The sequence below is a fragment of the Dermacentor variabilis genome, chromosome 1 (assembly GCF_050947875.1).
Source record: "Dermacentor variabilis isolate Ectoservices chromosome 1, ASM5094787v1, whole genome shotgun sequence".
NCBI classification, from domain to species: Eukaryota; Metazoa; Arthropoda; class Arachnida; order Ixodida; family Ixodidae; genus Dermacentor; species Dermacentor variabilis.
The window spans coordinates 243,498,025-243,518,064 of record NC_134568.1 but is presented as its reverse complement, the minus strand read 5'-3'; positions in this window follow the sequence as shown (position 1 = coordinate 243,518,064).

Below are 20,040 nucleotides of genomic sequence, written 5' to 3'. Positions count from 1 at the left end.
TCGTGATATTCATTGAACACTTTTTGTCTAATACACCTACTGCAACTGAGTTTAACAGAATATGGCAGTACGTCCACTGATCATAAAAACGTAGCAGGAAAGGAGCGTGTCAATTCTCAGCTTGTAGTTTTCATTCCCTTTCTGACCTTTCAAGAAAACATGCTCAGTTAGTTTTTTCTCCAGTTATACTGAATGGAACAAATTAAAACGACACTCACGGTGTGGACAGAGAATGTCGGCAGCCAAGTTGAACGTTGCCAAGTTCACATTTCTCCGCGGTTTTCGCGATTCGCCGCACGAATCGTGAAACCCACGGGACGTGACAAAGAGCACAAGATATGCGTAAAAATCCACCAGCTTGGCGAAGTGCGTGCACTAATATGATCGGTGGAAACACACGGAAGGGCCCTTTATTTCTTGTTACTGCGCATTCACGAATATCCGGCGGATGCAAAAAACATCATGCCACGGAACAAGTAGAACTGAGAATAATACTTCCCTAGGTAACAGTTTTTCGAGTCAGCCACGCATCGGATGCAACCTGGTCGAGGAGCAAGCTGCAACGGTGTGGAGCTGCAGCGCACAGCGCTGGGCGCGCCTCGAGCGAGCGGGACGTTTGAATCGGCGGCCAGGCGCCGTCGTACCGCCCTCGGCCGCATGGTAGCGCGGGCGTTGGTTTGCGAGCACCCAGCGCCATCTATGTACAAGCGCTAACATCTCGAGATTCGCTTAGCGCAAAAGATATATAAAAGAAGCCCAGCTTCGGAGAAGTGCTTTTGGGCGCCCTCCTATTCCGCACTCACCCTCCTCGTGCGTGCGTTTGCGTGTTCATATGCAAGCAGTGACACATCTGGCGGCGGTCTCTCTCCGTTCGAGTTCCGGTTATTTAGATTTTTTACCAATGTTGCTGGTCACGCACTTGTGGCTGAAACAAATTCATTCATCACTCCTTATAACGGATAAACATTACTTGGCAAATTAATTTCTTTGTATGCGGAGTATGCGGTGACCTACATAGAACGAAGAAGTAATTGGAAAGCTTACTGAATTATGAAACCCATCATTGTAAATTATGTTATCTTAATTCTGCAAGGTATTTCGTTAAAAGATGTGAGGTTGGCTCTTCTGGAAAGCACACTACGCGCCACTTTTCTTTTTTTCATTTACATTTCGAACAACTGCCCATGTTCGGCGATGCGGCAGTCTGCTCGCGGGGAAAAAAGTTTGCATCGGATCAGGGCTCAGTTTGCAGCTTTTAATGCAATAAGCCTTGTCTCCATATCAACAGTGCCGATAAAATACTGAACGCAGCTTCGTCAGGACCGGTAAGTTTCGCCTGGCCTCTGAGTTTTGTTTGCATTCAGCGTTGTTATTATTAACAAAGAATAGTAACGCAGTCACAAAATTGCTCTACAGGCTATTCAAGCTCGGGCTCTCAGGGTTTGTCTTGGTTTGCCAAAATGCACATCGACAGTAGAGACTATTGCGATCGCCCTGGACCAACCCATACAAACACACATTGCTGTGGAAGTGTTGAGAGTTCACATTAGACACGCTCCCCGTTCCCGTTCCCACCATCTGGCAACACTACCGTCAGAAAGGCCGCAGGCATCATTTTGTTCTACGATTTCGGATTATTACACCTGCCTTCCATCAGACTTCACTCCCGCAACTAAGCCATCGATTCCTCCATGGCGTTTGGCTCGACCTACAGTGCACTTCACCATACCAGGAATCAGGAAAAAATCTGAGCTGTCATCACTTGCTCATAAACAACTAACTCTGCTCCTTTTGCACGAGAGGTACGCCGACCACGTACATATTTATACTGATGGATCGGCAACTAACCAGTGTTCCTCTGGAGCCGTGGTTTTCCCAGCGAAAGCCACCACCATCAGTTTCAAGACATGTCACCCAACGACAGCGATGGCTGCGGAACTTTCAGCTCTTCGTGCTGCACTTCGTCTCGTCAGCCAAGAACAACCTCGAAGATGGTCAATATTCAGTGACTCGAAGGCAGCACTGCAGTCTTTGCTATCAGACCTGCGACGTGCACCACACGAACAGCTGGTATTCGAGATTAGAGAACTAATCCATACCTTGACTGAGAAAGGACACCACGTGACATTTCAATGGCTTCCAAGTCACTGCGGCGTCATATTGAACGAACACGCCGATAACGCTGCTCGGTCAGCTCTTCAAGGCGACGAAGAAGAGCCGATACCATTATCAAGGACAGATGCCGCTAGAAAGCTTCGAATGCTCAGCCGTGATATCACGTTCTCCTTGTGGAATGCAGGAAGTTTTCAAAACAACCGGCTGCACAACCTAGACTCTTCTCTACGCCTTTGCATTCCAGCGGGACTCTGCCGTCGCGAAGCTACCCTGCTTTGTCGAATATGGCTAGGGGTGGCGTTCACCAAGTCTTTTGCTTTCCGAATCGGATGGGCCGACGACGCCTCGTGTGATAACTGTGGTGACGAGGAGACTCTTAAACACCTTCTCTGTGACTTTCCTCGCTATAATTTACAGAGACGATCACTCGCAAACGCGATAGCGCGCTTTAACCGAAGACCTCTAACCGAGGAACTTATATTAAAATGCCGTGATCACAAGCCATCGCAGCAGAGGGCGACGAGGGCACTGTTGCAGTTCTTAAGGGCAACAGAATTGGACAAGCGGCTGTAGCATGAACAGATGGTTCATAGTGCTGCAAGTGCTACTGTGCTGTGCGGTGACATTATGCGGTGACAGTGACCGACTGTGATTGACAGTCTGTGCTCCTTTCTTTCTTCATCTCTACTTTGTTATCACTTTACCTTCCCCTCCACTCTTTCCCCAGCGTAGGGTAGCAAACCGGAGCTCCCCTCTTGTTAACCTCCTTGCCTTTCCCCTTTCCTCTGTCTCTCTCTGCTTTCTCCAAAGCCTCTGACAAACTGCGGCTAGACTTTCCATAGACATGAGAAAATGAGAATATTCACTAAGATTATTTTAATATACTTAACTTGCGGCTCTCTTAGCTTTAAAACAATATCAAACCCAGCCGAGCCCCCTCGTACTCAGAACCTCCACAGAGAGCCAGTAGGGCTCACTCAGACTTACAAAATCACGGAATTACTCGTACTCAGACTCACCCACTCTCATCGATGCAGAAACTCGAATTGTCTCGGCCTTACTCACTCTAGGACTAATGGACGTAAATGGACTCAAGTTGACTGGTGCTCACCAAGCCTAAATAGTTGAAAGGTTTCAGTTCTCCTATCATGATCATCCATTCATTTAAGAATTTAACGTTACGGAGAAACTGGCGACATTTCGCACTTGTCGAAAACTTTTCCAGTCTCTAACTAACTAACTAACTAACTAACTAACTAACTAACTAACTAACTAACTAACTAACTAACTAACTAACTAACTAACTAACTAACTAACTAACTAACTAACTAACTAACTACCTAACTAACTAACTAACTACCTAACTAACTAACTAACTAATTAAATAAATAAATAAATAAATAAAAAAGCAACAGAACCAACTTCACTTTCACTGTCGACGATAATGCGATCATCATTCATGCAATGAAGCGACAAAATGAATTAGTTTAGTTACATTTATCTAAAGTCCCTAGTGGTCATTCTGAGACTTGCGTTGCTTCAGTTCATGAGACCTACACTGTTTCCGGTACCAGCTCACTTTACTGAGGCACCTGCTTGCCAAAGTTACCGATGAGCATGAAGGCATGAGGATGAAGGTATGACGACGACGCAGTAATGACGATGAAATGACGAAGGAATGACGTTAAGTGAACGAAAAAGGCGTATGACGTAGACGGCATGACGACAATTAGATAAAGATTCTGAAATGATAGCGATCGCGCAACGACAAAACATGACGACGACGGTATGAAAACTGGAGTACGAAGCTGTAATGACGACGATGGCCTGATGACGACGGTATGACAACGGATGCATGACGGAGACTGTTTGACGACGACGTAGCAATGACGATGGCGTGGCAACGGGGACATAGAGAGACAGAATAAAGGGGAAAAGCCGGCAGGTTAACCACAAGGGAAGGTCCGGTTTGCTACCCTACGCTTGGTAGAGAGGGGAGGGGGAGGTAAAGTGACAAGAAGGAAGCGCTAGAGAACGAAAGGGAGCACAGACACACAGTCACGGTCTGTTAGTGTCACTGCATACAATCACCCCACAGCACAGTGGCACTTGTAGCACTGTAAACATCAGTTCAGGCTACAGCCGCTTGTCCAATTGTGTTGTTTTTAAAAACTGCAACAGAGCCCTCGTCGCCTTCAGCTGCGATTGCTTGTGATGTCAGCATTCTAAAATGGCTTCCTCTATTAATGGTCTTCGGTCCAAGCGCGCTATCGCGATTTCGAGTGATCGTCTCTATAAATTGCAGCGAGGACAGTCACAGGAAAGGTGTTGAAGAGTCTCCTCGCAACCACAGTCATCACGCGAGGCGTAGTCGGCCCATCCGATTCGGAAGGCAAAAGACCTCGTAAAGGCCACTCCTAGCCATTTTCGACAGATCAGAGTAGCTTCGCGTCGGCAGAGTCCAGCTGGGATGCGAAGGCCAAGAGAAGAGTCTAGCTGTGCAGCCGGTTGCTTTGAAAACTTCGTTTTCTAGCGGAATCTGTCGGTGATAAGGGTATCGACTCCTCTTTGTCGCCTTGAAGAGCCGACCGAGCAGCGTTATCGGCGTGCTCGTTGCCTATGACGCCGCAGTGACTTGGAAGCCACTGAAATCTCACATGGTGTCCTTTCTCAGCCAAGGTATGTATTAGTTCTCTGATCACAAATACCAGTTGGTCGTGTAGTCCGCACCCCAGGGATAATAGTAAAGACTGAAGTGCTGCCTTCGAGTCACTCATTATGGACCATCTTCGAGGTTCATGGGTGACGAGACAAAGTGCAGCGCGAAGAGCTGCAAGTTCCGCAGCCGTCGATGTCGTTGGGTGACACGTCTTGAAACTGGTGGAGGTGGCTCTCGCTGGGAAAGCCACGGCTCCAGAGGAACACTGGAGAGTTGTTGGTTCATCGGTATAAATATGTATGTGGTCGACGTATATCTCGTGCAAAAGGAGCAGAGTTAGTTGTTTAAGTGCAGGTGATGATAGCTCAGATTTTTTTCTTATTCCTGGTATGGTAAAGTGCACTGCAGGTTGAGCCAAACACCATGGAGGAATCGATGGCTTAGTTGCGGGGCTGAAGCCTTATGGAAGGCGGGTGTAATAATCAGAAATCGTAATAAAAAAATATGCCTGCCACCTTTCTGACGGTATTGTTGCAAATTGATGGAAACGGGCTCGGGCGAAGTGCCTCATGTGCACTCTCAGCACTTCAACCGCAAAGTGTGTTTGTATTAGTTGTTCTCGGGCAATTGCGATAGTCGCCACTTTTGATGCGTGTTCAGGGCAACCAAGACAAAATCTGAGAGCCCGAGCTTGAATAGCCTGTAGAGCACGAAGATTTGTCCGGCGGCAAGTGTTGGTCAGTACGGACAAACTGTGTCTCAAAAAGCCCAGAAATAGAGCCCTGTACAATTTCAACATAGCATGCACTGATATTCCTAAGGCTTTCCGCCTGGAAACTTGAAATGGTGGGAGATTGCTGTCAGGCGCTGTTTCAAGCAGGTAACGTGCGGCCTCCATGAGAGATCTCTGTCAATGATTATGCCCAGAAATCTACTAGTCTTCTCATAAGAAATGATCTGACTATTACTAGAGATGGCATAGGGTGTCATTGGTTCTTCCATTGTGAAAGGAAGATTCATGCGGCAGTCACGCGAAGCAGGGATGCCACTGGAGAGCCTGGACCGGTTGCTTAGCCAGCGATCCTTGCACAAAAGTCTTCTGCAACCTCAACATCCAGCCGATTCTGGAAGAGCGCCAGCGCTTCGAACGGGAAGCGTTGTTCAAGGGAGGGAACGCAGACCACGTACGGTTTTCCAGATGTGGGCAAGGGGCTTGCGGGGGACTAGTGACTTGCAAAACATTGTCCAACGTCGAGATGCTAATCTATCCATGGGACGCTGGATTTTCTTTTGCATTCGCCTGGCAGTCCTAAGGTCATGAATGGATTTTGTACGCTGGTATTGCCGCTTCGCATGGCGACCGAGTGCACGGAGCCGCTTCATTTATGTATCCAAATCCGTGTGCTTAGACTAAACCGTGAGCGTGCGCCTGGAGTCTCGCATCGCACACTTGATTGTTTCTTCCAGTCCAGAGGACAAGCCCTCTCGGCAAGCATCTTCCATGGCACAGGTAAAAGTAGTCCAGTCAATCAACCCAATGGCGTTCCGTGGGAAGAACCTAGACCTCCTTTGATGATAAGGTACGTGGAAATGTGATCACTTCCGTAGGTCGCGATATACAAAAATAATTTAACACATCTTGTGAAACAACTGGAAAGACGAAAGCTAGGTTAAGACAGCTGCCATAATTCACGCCTCGTAGGAACGTTGGGCTGCCGTCATTCAGGAGCGAAATGCCATGGTTGCAGACGCAGTTACAGGAATTTGCCTTTGTGCTTTATCATGCCATATGGTGCGAATTAAAATCTCCGATTATGACCCATGGAGCAGGACACACCGTCAAGGTGTTTGTTAATCTTATAGAATCAAAACTGCTTGAAGGCGATATATAAACGCCTAGAAGTTTAAACACTAGTTCGCGCTTTTTAACTGTTAGGCAAACATATTGATTGTCATCGTGAGGCGGAATCAGCTGGTGAACATCGGTGAGTTTGCGACGAATAAAAACGATGACTTTACTGCATCCATCAGTTGTTGGGGATACAAAAGCTTTATATCCCCATAACCTGACTGCTTTCCATACGTTGGGCTCACATATCCGAATGATTGGGAACATATAAGAATATATGCACTGACGAAAGTCTGAAAGGCGTGACTTTAGTCCTGTTGTGTTCCACTGGATGACTGACGCTGCCTTGGCTTCTTCTCGAAAGGATGAGTGATGGTTTGTCATGTCTGTATGCGAGAGATTCGAGCGCTGGGCTCAAGGCGTCCAGTACTTTCAGTGCTCTTAGAGCAGGCGTAGTTCCAAAGCTCGACAAAATCGGGGACATATATACGATTAAATGACTACAGCATGATTACGACAAAATGGTGAAGGGATGACATCGATAGAACGGTGAAGGCGGTATGATGACGACGGCACGACGACAGTATGATTACGTTTCCCAAGTGATCACGATGGCAAAACGACAGCGTAACGACGACGACATGACGAGAGTCGGATGGCGAAGTTAAGACGATGGAACGACTACGAGGCACGACGACGACGTTATGCCAACGAATGCATGACGACGACGCTATGATGATGATGGAATGACTGCGGTATAAGGACGACGGGATAATGACGAGTGTATGGCGACGATGGCGTGACGACGACGTACCATGAAGGCCGTGTGACGAGAATGACAGGACAACAATTAAATGGTCACGAAAGCCTCACGACGATGGTGTAGGGCCCACCGACGCCGCAACTCGGGCGCTTTGGTCGCCGCTCGGAGGAAAATAAAGTTGGAGGCGCAAGCTCAGCACGCGCAGTGTCGTTCTAAAAGCCGGCCATGCTGTTAATTCGCCGCAGCAGCCGCTACGCTTGCCGCCTTTACTCTTCTCCTGAATGAAGCGTAGGGACGACGGCACGGCTCATTGGCCGCCGTCACGTCATCGTATAATGGTATGACAATGAATGCATGGCGACTGTACGAAGACGATTGCATGACGACGATGCGATCACCACGACGGCATCCCGACCACGAGCGTATTCCTGGTGGCTCAAGCTATTGGACAACTTGGGTGACTGGATCGACTTAGAAGGCCTGACGACAACGGCTTGGCGAGAGTCTAGTGATGCACCTGGAGTGACGACGATGCAACGAACACGACGGCCTCGTGATGATGGTGTGGCAACGAATGTATGACGACGATGGCGTGACAACGACAGCAAGGATGCCAAACATAGAATGACGACAATGCAATCACTACGATGGCATCCCGACCGCGAGCGCATACCTAGTTATTCAAACGACAACAGCATGACGAAGCTGGAATGACGACGATGGAAAGGCCAAGACGACATCACGACGACGAGCACATAACTAGGTGCCCAACAAACTGGTAGACAAGCGGAATTGAATTATGGGGTTTGACGTGCCAAAACGACGATTTGATTATGACGCGCGCCGTAGTGGGGGACTACAGATTAATTTTGACGCCTGAGGATCTTTCATGTGTGCACAATGCGCGGGACAGGGGCGTTTTCACATATCGCCCCCATCGAAATCAGGCCACAGGGGCCAGGATTCGATCCCGCGACTCGTGCTTAGCAGCGCAACACCATTAGCGCTAAGCCACCGCGGCGGTTACTAATTCTTGGCTTTTCTTTTCAAGGCTATCGGGAAGGGGCGCCTACAATCAGTTGAAGATGCCTGCCGTATAAGCCCAAATGCATTCTTGTTACTTGTTGTCATTGATTATGCGTTGTGGGCTTTCTGTTGTAAGTCAATTACTTGTCGGAAATCATCAATTATTTTTTTTGTAAGTCACCTCCAGCGATGCTTGACCGGACAATGTTATCGGGAAACCATGAGATATTCCTGGTTGAGGAGGGAGGGAAGAAATAGCACGCGATAGGAGGTAATGTAGTAGGGAGAAAATTTCGCTGAATATTACGATACTGCCTAATGAGCATTTCGAGCGCAGCTATTTAGGTGTCTTGAATTCGCGATATACGTATTACGGAAAGAAGAAGGACAAAGTGCTCTCGGCGTCGGCGCTGAGCATCTTCTCGGACAGCTCGTTTAACCGCATCGGCTGACGAAGCATTTTCACCGGTTGCGTCGCTCATTGTTCAGAAAGAAAGTGTGAACACGGGAACGCGTGGCTCGCGCGGAGCGCGTTCTCTAGCGGCGGCGCCACCACAGGTGAAGTAGCACATGCGCAGTGGGTCCGAAGCCCACGCCAGCGCTTTGTTCCCGTGCTGGCCGCATGCCTGGTCGTGCCGACACTCCGCTTTCCTTCTCATCCTTTTCGTCATGCCCTCCTCCACTTTCCACCTCCTGGTTGCTCTGCACCCTCCTCTCCACTTTCCTGCTCGTGCCTTTCATCCCTTCCCCCCACTGCGCTTTCTCCTTTCGCCGTGCTCGTTCGTTCGGTTACGCCGACGCCGAGGCCGACGACGACGCTCGCCGCAGGAACGGGCGCCAAAAGCTGCGCTCTAAAAAGAGGTGAAAGGCAGTTAACCGGTTGGCTTACTCTGCAAAGGCAGTCCGGTTGGCTTACTCTGCAAAGGGGGATGGGGTGAGGGTATAAAAGATAAGAAAACAAAAGAATACAAAAAAATGAAAGTATCTGTTTCTGGTTAGTGATCACGCCTATCCTTCGCAATGTGGCATCTTGAATACAATACTTCCTGCAAGCATGCATTTGATAGAAGTGGCTCGTTGTCTTACTCCTTTTGCTCGCTGTCTTAATGGGTATTTTTCCACTTGTGAAGAATTGTGGTAGTTGCAGCATCGCTGCATATTTCTCTGCACACAGAATCTTCTGCGTATATGAAACCTCTGTATATTTTCTTCACTCTTTCACGAAATAGTAATGCTTCCGTGATTTCTGATATCTCTACTGATTCCTTCAGGACCGCAATAAAGTTATCTATCTATCTATCTATCTATCTATCTATCTATCTATCTATCTATCTATCTATCTATCTATCTATCTATCTATCTATCTATCTATCTATCTATCTATCTATCTATCTATCTATCTATCTATCTATCTATCTATCTATCTATCTATCTATCTATCTATCTATCTATCTATCTATCTATCTATCTATCTATCTATATACTGAACCGAATGCCTTTTCGTACAGAGGCATCATCCTCCTCCCCAGTTCCAGTTACGTTAAGCGATAGCTTTCTTTGGATAAAAGAAATAAAAGTTCCGTTTTATCGGCAAGGTTTACCATGGTTGCTGAAGAACGCGTTCGTCATTGAAATCTACAGCGTGTCTCTAATCATAATGTGCAAGCTATCGCTTACAAAGATGTCAACGCAGATTGGTTCTGCTGGGATTTTTTATTCCCCACCAAAAGCCTGAACTTGCACTTCCTTGACGGCTTCCAGGTCGGCTTGCTTTTTTCCTGAGAAGCGAAAAATAAATCAATACTGAAAGATTGAAAACCGATTAGACAGCGGTTTCGTAGGTTCTGTTTACCTTCAGTTGTTCTTCGAACTCGGCTCCAGGCTGCCTGTGGGTTTGGGCTCTTGGCGTATCCGTTGCATTCCGAACAACACCGACCGCAGTCAAAGGACACGTTAACCTGGCCGGAGGCAAGCAAACCAAGCATACCCTTAAAAAGGGCAAGTGCGCAGTGGCAACTGCTAGGCAACTTAGCGGCGCTATGTTGTTGACTTTGCGAATAATTTTGTTTCTTGAAGCAAACGTAGTTATCTTGTTTGTCAGCGAGTCTTCTGTGAGGCTCCTTGTTTCATCATGCCTTTCTTGTCTGTTGCGACATATTCATCTGAAAAAAAAAAGCAAATACTTTAGAGAAATAGCTGATAATATGCAGTTTGATAGTGCGCACGTTTACAACGATATGTAGTAATCATATTGATTCTGCAGGGATTACACATTATTACTACATTCCTAGGCTGCCATTACATGGATGGGACAGGATAGCGCATCACATCATCTCCTTAGCACCGCGTGTTCAAAAAAGTTGGTATAATGGCGCTAGGAAGGTGCATCGCTCAATGTGCCAGGGACAGTCTCCTTTACCGAATCCAAAGCCGTATTTACATGATGAATGCAGCAGTACACAGCGTCGCATCGTCACCTTAGCGCGTCGAATTCGCCTAAAGTATTAGTCAAATTGCTTCTACAAGAAAAGCCTGTAGGGCTAGGAAGGCACATCTCTGCTCAGCAGGCCATGAACATGGGGCGCTATAACGTAAAGCTATTCCAAACTTTACTATTCCAATTCTGCAATCAGCCCTCCGTGATTGGTCACTCCACTTCGCCTGTTTGTCATGCGACGTCACAAAAACCGCGATAGCTACCAATCTGATATGACGTGTACACACTGATTATGCATGATTCGACCAAACAAAAGAAAAATTATTTCTCATTCGATGCCTTTTCTTCATTAACCCTCTGCTAGTGGTCAAAAGGTTTCAGGCTACACCTACCTGACCTGTCTGTCACTCGAAGTCATAAACGGCAAAAACTCATTGCGTCAAAGGGACGTGTACGCGTTAAAGATGCATTATTAAATTGTCGAACAAAACTGAATTTTTCTCTGAATAGCCGCAGGCTGCCCCGTTCCGAAAGGAATAAAAGATGGCTGCCACCGATCGCTCAGGCACTGGCTATACTCGCACATGTCGGAGGGCATGGGTTTATTTGCATATAACAAAACTTTTTGCGTGGTCGTATAACGTTATCGAGACCATTTGGCGCGTATACGACACCGCTATACCAACTCTTCTTTGCTGACAATCCGCTTTAGTGGCACTTTTAAACTTCCGTTGCACGCCGCCGTGATTTTAGAGAAGCCACAGCAAGCTAAATACGGGAAGCGGACCAATCGCAGATGCCGACACCTCCCTCTTCATCCGGTTATCTATTTTGAGTGCACTGGCTCGGCACCATCGAAATCCTCTCCACTATAGCAGGGTCCTCGCCTCTTGTCAGCCAATTAGATAAGAAAAACAGCGCAATGTAGGCAATGGTATTCGTTTTGAAAGCAAACCAGAGTGACCTGGTCATCTCCACCTCCAGGCCACGTCCAGGCCACGTCCAGCCGTAAACGGTACAGAAGGTTGTCTATTGTACGGTCATTTTTTGTGTTCACAGAAACCCGTAGCGCACGGGCCTCCTTTTTTTCTCGTGGAACCACATATCTTCAGACGGCGCACTACATAGCCTACGTAGAACGCTCTTGGCGTCTAACTGGATGAATTCCAGATGGGTCATTGCATTCAAGCAGCGAGAATTATCGTGTTGATAAAGTGCTAGAAGAGTATCTTCGATAAAGCTGGGGTGAGACGTGCATACGTGCACCATGGGCAGGCGCCGTCTGAGCTGGATGCATAGGCGGTGTTTGCCGGCTTCTCGTGAGACTATATCTCCACGAGGTACGGCGATTATGTATATCTTTACGTGTGCCTCATTTCGTATGCTGGATGAGTGTGGATCTAGTGCATCCAGGGCACTCAAAAAGTGTAAATGTCTCTTCAAAAGAATCAAGTTGCCGGGTTTTATATCTGCCATCAACGTTGCAAGCTGTCAGTAACGATTTAATGATGCGAATCACATCAATATTAAATTATGGGGTCTTACGGGCCAAACCCACGATATGATTATGAAGCACACCGTACTGGGGGGCTCCGGAATAACCTGGACCACCTGGGGTCTTTTAACGTGCACCTAAATCTAAGTACACGTGTGTTTTCGCATTTCGCCCCCATCGAAATGTGGCTGCTGTGGCCGGGATTCAATTCCGCGACCTCGTGCTTAGCAGCTCAACACCATAGCCACTAAGAAACCACGGCGGGTGGCACGTCAATATCAAGGCACCCGGGTTTATTTAAAGTGTACCGAATTCAGTGATCAGGAAGCGGGCGTTTTCTAAAGAAGACTACGAACGATATTGGGCAAAATTCACTTGCCGAGCATTATACGTATTTCCGGCACGTCTTTATTGGAATCACTGGAAATTCTCGCAACACAATGAACTATATTGCTGCTTACCAAGGACAACTTACTTAACTCCGTTAAATCGTCTTTTTCAGAGTAGAACCGTAGTTCAATTCCGGCAGCGGCGGCCGCATTTTTATTGGGGCGAAAGGCAAGACGCGTCTGTACTTAAATTTATGCGCACGTTAAAGTGCTCCAAGGAGTCAAAATTAATTCCCAAGCAACGGTGTGCCTCAATATCAGCTTGTGGTTCTGGCACGTAAGACATCAGAGCTTATATACTCGACTTAAGTGTGAAAGGAGGCAAAGCTTACAGCTTTTTTTGCCCTCGAATAAATATAATAATATTCACATGAATGCTTTCACTGTTTCTCACCCACATCTCAATCACATCTCAAACAACCCCAGGTGGTGAAAATAATCTGGAGTCCCCTACTATAGCGTGACTCATAATCCTATCTAGGTCGTGGACACGTAAAAAGACAGACCTTCTTTTTAAATTTTAGTTAATTGTTTTGAGCTTTTGTTCTTTTACTGATGCATATGCGTCCTCGCGTGTACGATCGCCGATCAATAAAACACGAACAATCATTACAAAGTAAGGCACCTTTAGCAAGTAAAAACTGGCGAGTAGTATCTCGCACCACAACTTATTCGGTCAGAACAGGAGGTATAAGCCTCGCGCTAAGCATGCAAGCCGAAATCGTGCTGACATTAGTGGAAGTGATGAAAGCGGAAACAAAAGAATGAATTCTTCGAAAGAATGAATCCTCACTAGTTCGTGTTTCAATTGTCCACGGTGCACCTTTGCAACTTATTCGGTCGGCAACACGCCCGCATATCCCTTTTCTTCCACACTCACAAATGTTAAAGATCGTTTCAGATTTTCTACGCTATACAATCAGGACATTAGAAGCGATAAGATGATGTATCTTCTTTCTTTTCGTCTTCTGTGTTGTGGGGAAAATGCAATTAAAAATTTTGTTCTAGAAGAGATGACTGTCCGACTGCTGCAAGTGAAGCGCAAGAAAGTGGGACAAACGGAGGGTACAACACATGCGATTCATGCGCTACACATGAGCTACAACACATGTGTAACATGGTCTCACATACGCATTGCACCATCATAGAGCCAATAGAATTACATGCATTGCTGCCGGTAATGGCTGCTGCCCCTTACGCGGACGAGTCCCCTTATAGGAACGCTGACTCTAGCGTTATGCTTGTTCGATTAGTGGTGATCACTTCAAGTCTCCATCATTCTGAGAATCTCCTTCTTGTTTGAATTTATATACTGGTAATAATGGTATATGGCAATTCGCGTGCGTACAATTTGCGGTGCGAATGTTTTAAGTGTAGTGGTTGAGCCACTAAGCATATTCTCAAATCATGAGCACCAGGCTTGAATGCCAAGAGCGCCACTCAATGCATGCTTTAAGGCGTCGGCCATCTGGTGGCAAGCTTTCTTTGGAGGCTTTTTCTGTGACCACCACAAGAAACAAATGGAGGTGACGTGGAGTCCATGAGATCTCGTCAAGGTTGTAGTAGTGCTAATTCCTCCAAAATGGGTAATAACAAAGTCATTAAAAGATTACCTTAATTATATTCGTAGTCGGCGTTTCTCGTGGACGGGTTCTGCGCACCATCATCCACGCCTCTCTCGTTTCCATGGAATTCTGTTGTATTTATTGAATTCGAGTTTACAACTGGTGCTAACGTAATATGAATCGCGCTTCGTTATCGCGCTCAAACTCAGTCGTACAATGTCCTTCTATACTATCTCTCAACAACTCTATTAAACGCAATGAAAGCACTATGTCGCTTCAGCGAATAAGGAAAGAGGACCAGCATGCGTCTTCCTGTAGATCGAACTGCTTAACCACTACCATGTGACTTAACTTCTTCCGTGATTGTTAACGCAATCCAGACGCTGCGTGCACACAACGTATTGCGGCAAACAAGAGATAAGCCATGCCTGAGGCTCTCACCCATGATTATTTAACGCGATTAGGAGCGTTTTCGTTAGTGCACAGCGTTGCTGAGCCAAATTACAGGGGTGAAGTTCATGTACAGAACTTGCTAGGAAGGCGTAGAAGACTCTGGCAGGGTTACCACGTGTGCATGATAATACGCACTCATTTTTGTGTGGCAGACATATTAATATTTCTCCTATTCGTTTCTGTCGTTGCGCTAAGTTGATATTACTATTTTGAGTGGCACCAAATGCAGCCGCAGGAAGATCAGGTACTAATAGTGGCACCTATTCCTTGACAGCGACCGTCCCCTCCTTTGCGTTATCCAGTTGGCTCCATAAGTATTGCTGCCTTAGGCACGGCAAATGAACGCCAAAAACTGTTAAACGTGATCAGCACGGCCAAGAAGGGACACTTGTAAAGCCGAAGCCACAGTCGAACATTTGCATCTGGTCGGAAGAAGCTCTTACTAATTTTTTTTAAAAGTCTGTATCTAAATATGAGGTACAAGTACGTTGCAAATATTTATCGATAACGTTACACGCTAACCAGCTCATGTGTAGAGTTCTCACCGCAATTCATGTTTTGTACAGAATCGTTCCATAGTCATTCGTATGTCGTTGTGCATCACATAGTCCGATCGCGTATGGTTCGTATCGTTGTACCACGAGTTGTTTTTCCAGATTTTCCAAGCGGCACGTCACTGATGGTACACAGCGTATGAAAGAGACGATCGCTGCGACGATGGTCAACCACGGGCGCCACTTACGAAGCAGAAACGTTGTTGTTGCAGGGCCTAGTTATAGTGGGTCGTAATATCTGCATTATATGCGAACTGTTTCTTCTGAATTTGCTTAAGAAGTGGCTTATTCGATAAAATAGAGAAGCGAAGCCCATGATAACTCACCCCCCAAAACCTTGAAAATTGTGCCAGGCCACTTTGAAAATTATAAAACGAGTTTCGTACACGTTTAAGCTTCAGTTATGACTTGTGCAGCGAAAATACACCTTGCTTACTACATATTGATAAAGGTAGTAGTATACACGGCAGCGGTGTTTACAAACCAGAAGAAGTTTTCGCCTGTTCTTTAGAAGGTGATGCTTAACCATTACACTAACATATACCCATTACCGTTCCTTCTTAGGCCTGCGGACGGAAGCAAATTTATATGACGAAGCTACCACAAGAACTGTAACATACTGTTTTCGCCGCCACAGCAACAATACAGCCTCCTGAACAACATTAACTATACGAGTATATATATATACCTGAGCAGCTCGAACACCCTCACACCATCAACAAAACCTTTTCTGACGAAGGCACAGGTGCGAGCAAGTGCAAAAAATACCTAAAAGCGGAAGTATTTAAGACAAATTAACGGTTTTGGCAACGTCATTTCAGGCACACATATTTGAGCAGAAGGGGAAAAATCGACTACAGGTATGGTTACCAAACGAGGGCGTGTAACCAGAAAGCTTCTCGCAAGTAGCAGCATCGCCTCATTGGTAGGCCTTCGGGCACTTTCCAGTCACGAACGCGATCGGCACGATAACGACAATGGCCACCTCTGGACGACACTTACGTATAAGTTTGTGAATACGAGCTCAAAACCAGATATTAGTTATCGAAACTCGCTTAACAGCTTTCGCGGGATTTTCAAACCTGAAACAGATTGCACACCCTCTTATCTGATTACCTCTCGGCAAGACGGGATCGGCTAACAAATAGTTGCAATACCATACAAACCGATAAGGGGAATCGTAGAATTACGGAAGCACTTTCTACTTTCAAATACTTAACCTGCTGCTGCATTCTCGGCACTTATTCTTTTTTAATCGTTTTGATCAAGTCAGCGCACGTGGCATTAAGTTGAGATAGAAAGTGGTGCTCTCCGCAGCATAGGCCCAACGTCGCATAGCGCACGCATAGTGTCTACTGTATCTTGGGTCACCGATGAGCCCGCCGTTGCACAGTTGCAGCTGGTCAACAGCCGCTTCTTGTATCTCTCACGCGGCCCGCGTAGTTTGCTGAGCCCGCTTCGAGCGGCCACACGCCTTCGTTTGCGTGTTGCTGGCGGGGCGAGCTTAAAGGCTACGCGTCCGTAGATTAGCTTAAGGTACGTGCACCGGATTGCCTGCTATCTCCCTGAGTAGGTGCTCTACATGCACCTTGTTTCTTTCCGAGACATATCCCGGAGTTGATGGGCGAAGCTAGAGCACTGCGGGAGATTAACGCAATCTCGGCCGGCACGGCCTCGGAATAAATTTGAATTTCCGGGCAATCAAAGTGCGCAGCGCCACCATCGGACGCGGCACGCAGCCGGGCAGCACGGCAGCAAGAAGAAGAGGGAGTAGCGAAACAGAGTAGACGGCGGCCGGTCTCCTTACGATTGCGGCTCGTGTCCTCCTTCGGAGAAGGGAGTGGAAATGAGTAGACGAGAGTCGTCGCCGCCGCCGTATACCCGTCTTGGCCTGCGTCGGCCGGCGGGAGGTGGTGTTCCCCTGTTTACCTTTCCATGCTCCTTCTCGCGTAGGTCCGGCGCGCGCGTGTGAGTACGGAGGAGAACGACCCTTCTCTTTTGCGTGAGCGCGTCATTCTTGTGGCCTGTGTTCCTCAGCCTATAAGCACGCCTTCCCCCTGCACAAGCGCAGGGAAGACAATATATATATATATATATATATATATATGAGCGAAAGGAAGTTTGATGTCCCACTCAAAGCCGGGAGACCCGGGGAAACAAAAGGGAAGAGGCCGTAAAGCCCCACCAGTGCAGTTCTTCGTTCTTGTGATAGCAGGAGGCGACATTGCCGCCCTGCTCTGAGCGCACGCGTCCGAGTGATAAGGGTCCCGCGCCCGGTGCCCGTGCTTCTTATTTTACAGCCTCGCGCTGCAGGCCGTGTGTTCCGTGTCTGGCCGTGCGAGGACGCATGGAAACAATATCCGCACAAGTACACGCACATGTATCCAAATGACAGCGCAGGGGAGTAAAGAAAGCGGCGAGGAGAAGCAAAACTGAACCGCCGGTGCGTCTTATTGCGCAGAACTGATTGGAAGCCGTGCCGCTGTGCCAAGAAGGGAGCTGGCTTCTTCTGCGACGTGGCTTTGTCGGTGGCGCTGTTTGGCGGGGGACGGACCTTTGTGCGTCGCTATTTATTTTCAGCTGAGCGATGGCGTTCGACGGCGTCGCCGGTCTGGGTTTCATGAGGTGGGCGCTGTTTGTTCGCTGGCACCCACTTAAGCGTCACCTTCGGCCGCCCTTTGGCCAGGAAAAATCCTGCTCCTTCGCAAGCGTCTCACCGAAGTCGATGCGATTCCTGCGCAGAACGATAGCGAATCCAACATAATTTTGTTGCAGATGATAGATTAGGCCAACTTTTCTTCACAGCGCTTGACTTTTATATATGCTAAAAATGTTTCGCGCGCGCATTACTTAGAGCGCGCCAGTATGCCGATGCGCATATATAAACCTCTTTTGCTACTTATATTCTCGTGCACCACTCAGTTGTTTTCTCTCCTCATTTTTTTTTGTTGGGTATTTAGTGTGGGTGTAGTGGGGGGTATTTCACTGGAATAAACATGATCTTTAAACTACATTGTATAGAAGACCAAACACTATTTCTTTTTCTTAGGCATCTATTGCTGTACAATCTGTCAGTCCTTAAAGAAAGAAGCACATGTTTGTTCTTGAAGGGCCATATGTTGCACTTCTACGTGAGGCAAAATAGTTAGCATACACATACACACAAACTTATATACCCTTATAACCTCATATACAGCGAATGCTGGGTGTCTCGCGACTCTCCCCAACCTCGTTGAAGAATGGACACAGTGGGAGGAAAGGATTCAAAGCCCATTGTTTCAGGACCAACTAAGGGCCATCCAGAGGGCCCATGATGTCGCTGAAAGGCTTGGCCTGACAGTGCCAACGTGGGAGCGGCGCGCCTTGGCTTACGAAGTCGAGCCGCCGGACCTCATCACAATAAAAGTTTTCACACACACACACCTCCAGTGAACAGACCTCCAGGGAATGCTGACCAACAAAATAGGGCATTGAGCGTCCGTCTCTTTTGCAAAATCAAACAATAAATCACAACGTAAAATATGACATATAACGTCAGCTCAAAAGTGTTTCTAAAGCACAAAGGCCTCTTAATAAAATAGCGCTTAATATTCAGCGGTTTCCTTGATTTTCTTACTTATTGTTATCCCATTCGTGGATAACTGGGTAATGTGCGACCGAATGCTGCGGCTTATAAAGCCCGAAATTTTGTCCGGCAAAGTAGTGCCAGGGAGCGCACCTCTATTCTGCACAATCAAAGACTAAAGCTAATAATAAAAGATGTATATACAATGGGGCCTCATAGGTATCTCAATAGCACACATACGCCTTTATAGAATGGCGTATGATAGGCAGCGGCTTCTCTTGAATTTCTTATAATTGGCCTACCCAAATCTTGGGTATATTATGTACCACACAGTATCTTGCCAACCTTGGTCCATCCTACAGAATTAGAATGTACTCCTGTGGCTCAATGGTAGAAGCCTCAAATGCATTTTCACATTCACTTTTTTTTCAAGCGCCCCGGTAAGGGGTTTTACATAAGGTGACTTATCCCTGCAGGGTTGCCAAGCAAGTTCATTCCCCCTCGTCAGCCTACCCGCCTTTCATTAATCTTGTCTTTCTTACTTTCTGTCTCTCTGCATACGCCTCTCCTCACCATTCTCCTATCGACCAGCGTCAAAAATCGCCTTCGCCCTCATGGCATCGCTGCGTCGACGCGTCACACTGTACATCCGCCTGATCCATTGTTTGCATTTCGGCACAGCTTATGGACGGTGCACTGGATAAATATAGCATGACATTATAGTTGTGGACCTTGCATTGCATGGCATGTTGGCATGTCAACATGACATGTTGCATTGCATTGCAACATGCCATGTTGAATCTGCATAACTTGCTTTTTCCTCTATCCATGTTAATTCGATGCTTCAATGTGCTGCAAAGCAAACGCTGGCTGCTTGAGCGCAACAATGTGCTCAGGAATAAAAAGCAGTCGTGAATCATTTGCCTCTTCCTGATATTGATGTTGAAGAAGGCAGCGCGCGAATAATCCACATGTGCAATAATGCTTCTCAGCGAACGCGAATGATTATTTTATTTGGTCGGCCACGGCGGCCGTATTTCGATGGGGGCGATATGCGAAAACACCCCTGTACTTAGATTTAGGTGCACGTTAAGGAATACCAGTTAGTCCAAATTTCTGGAGTCGCCCACTACGGCATGCCTCATAATCATAAATTGGTTTTGGCATGTA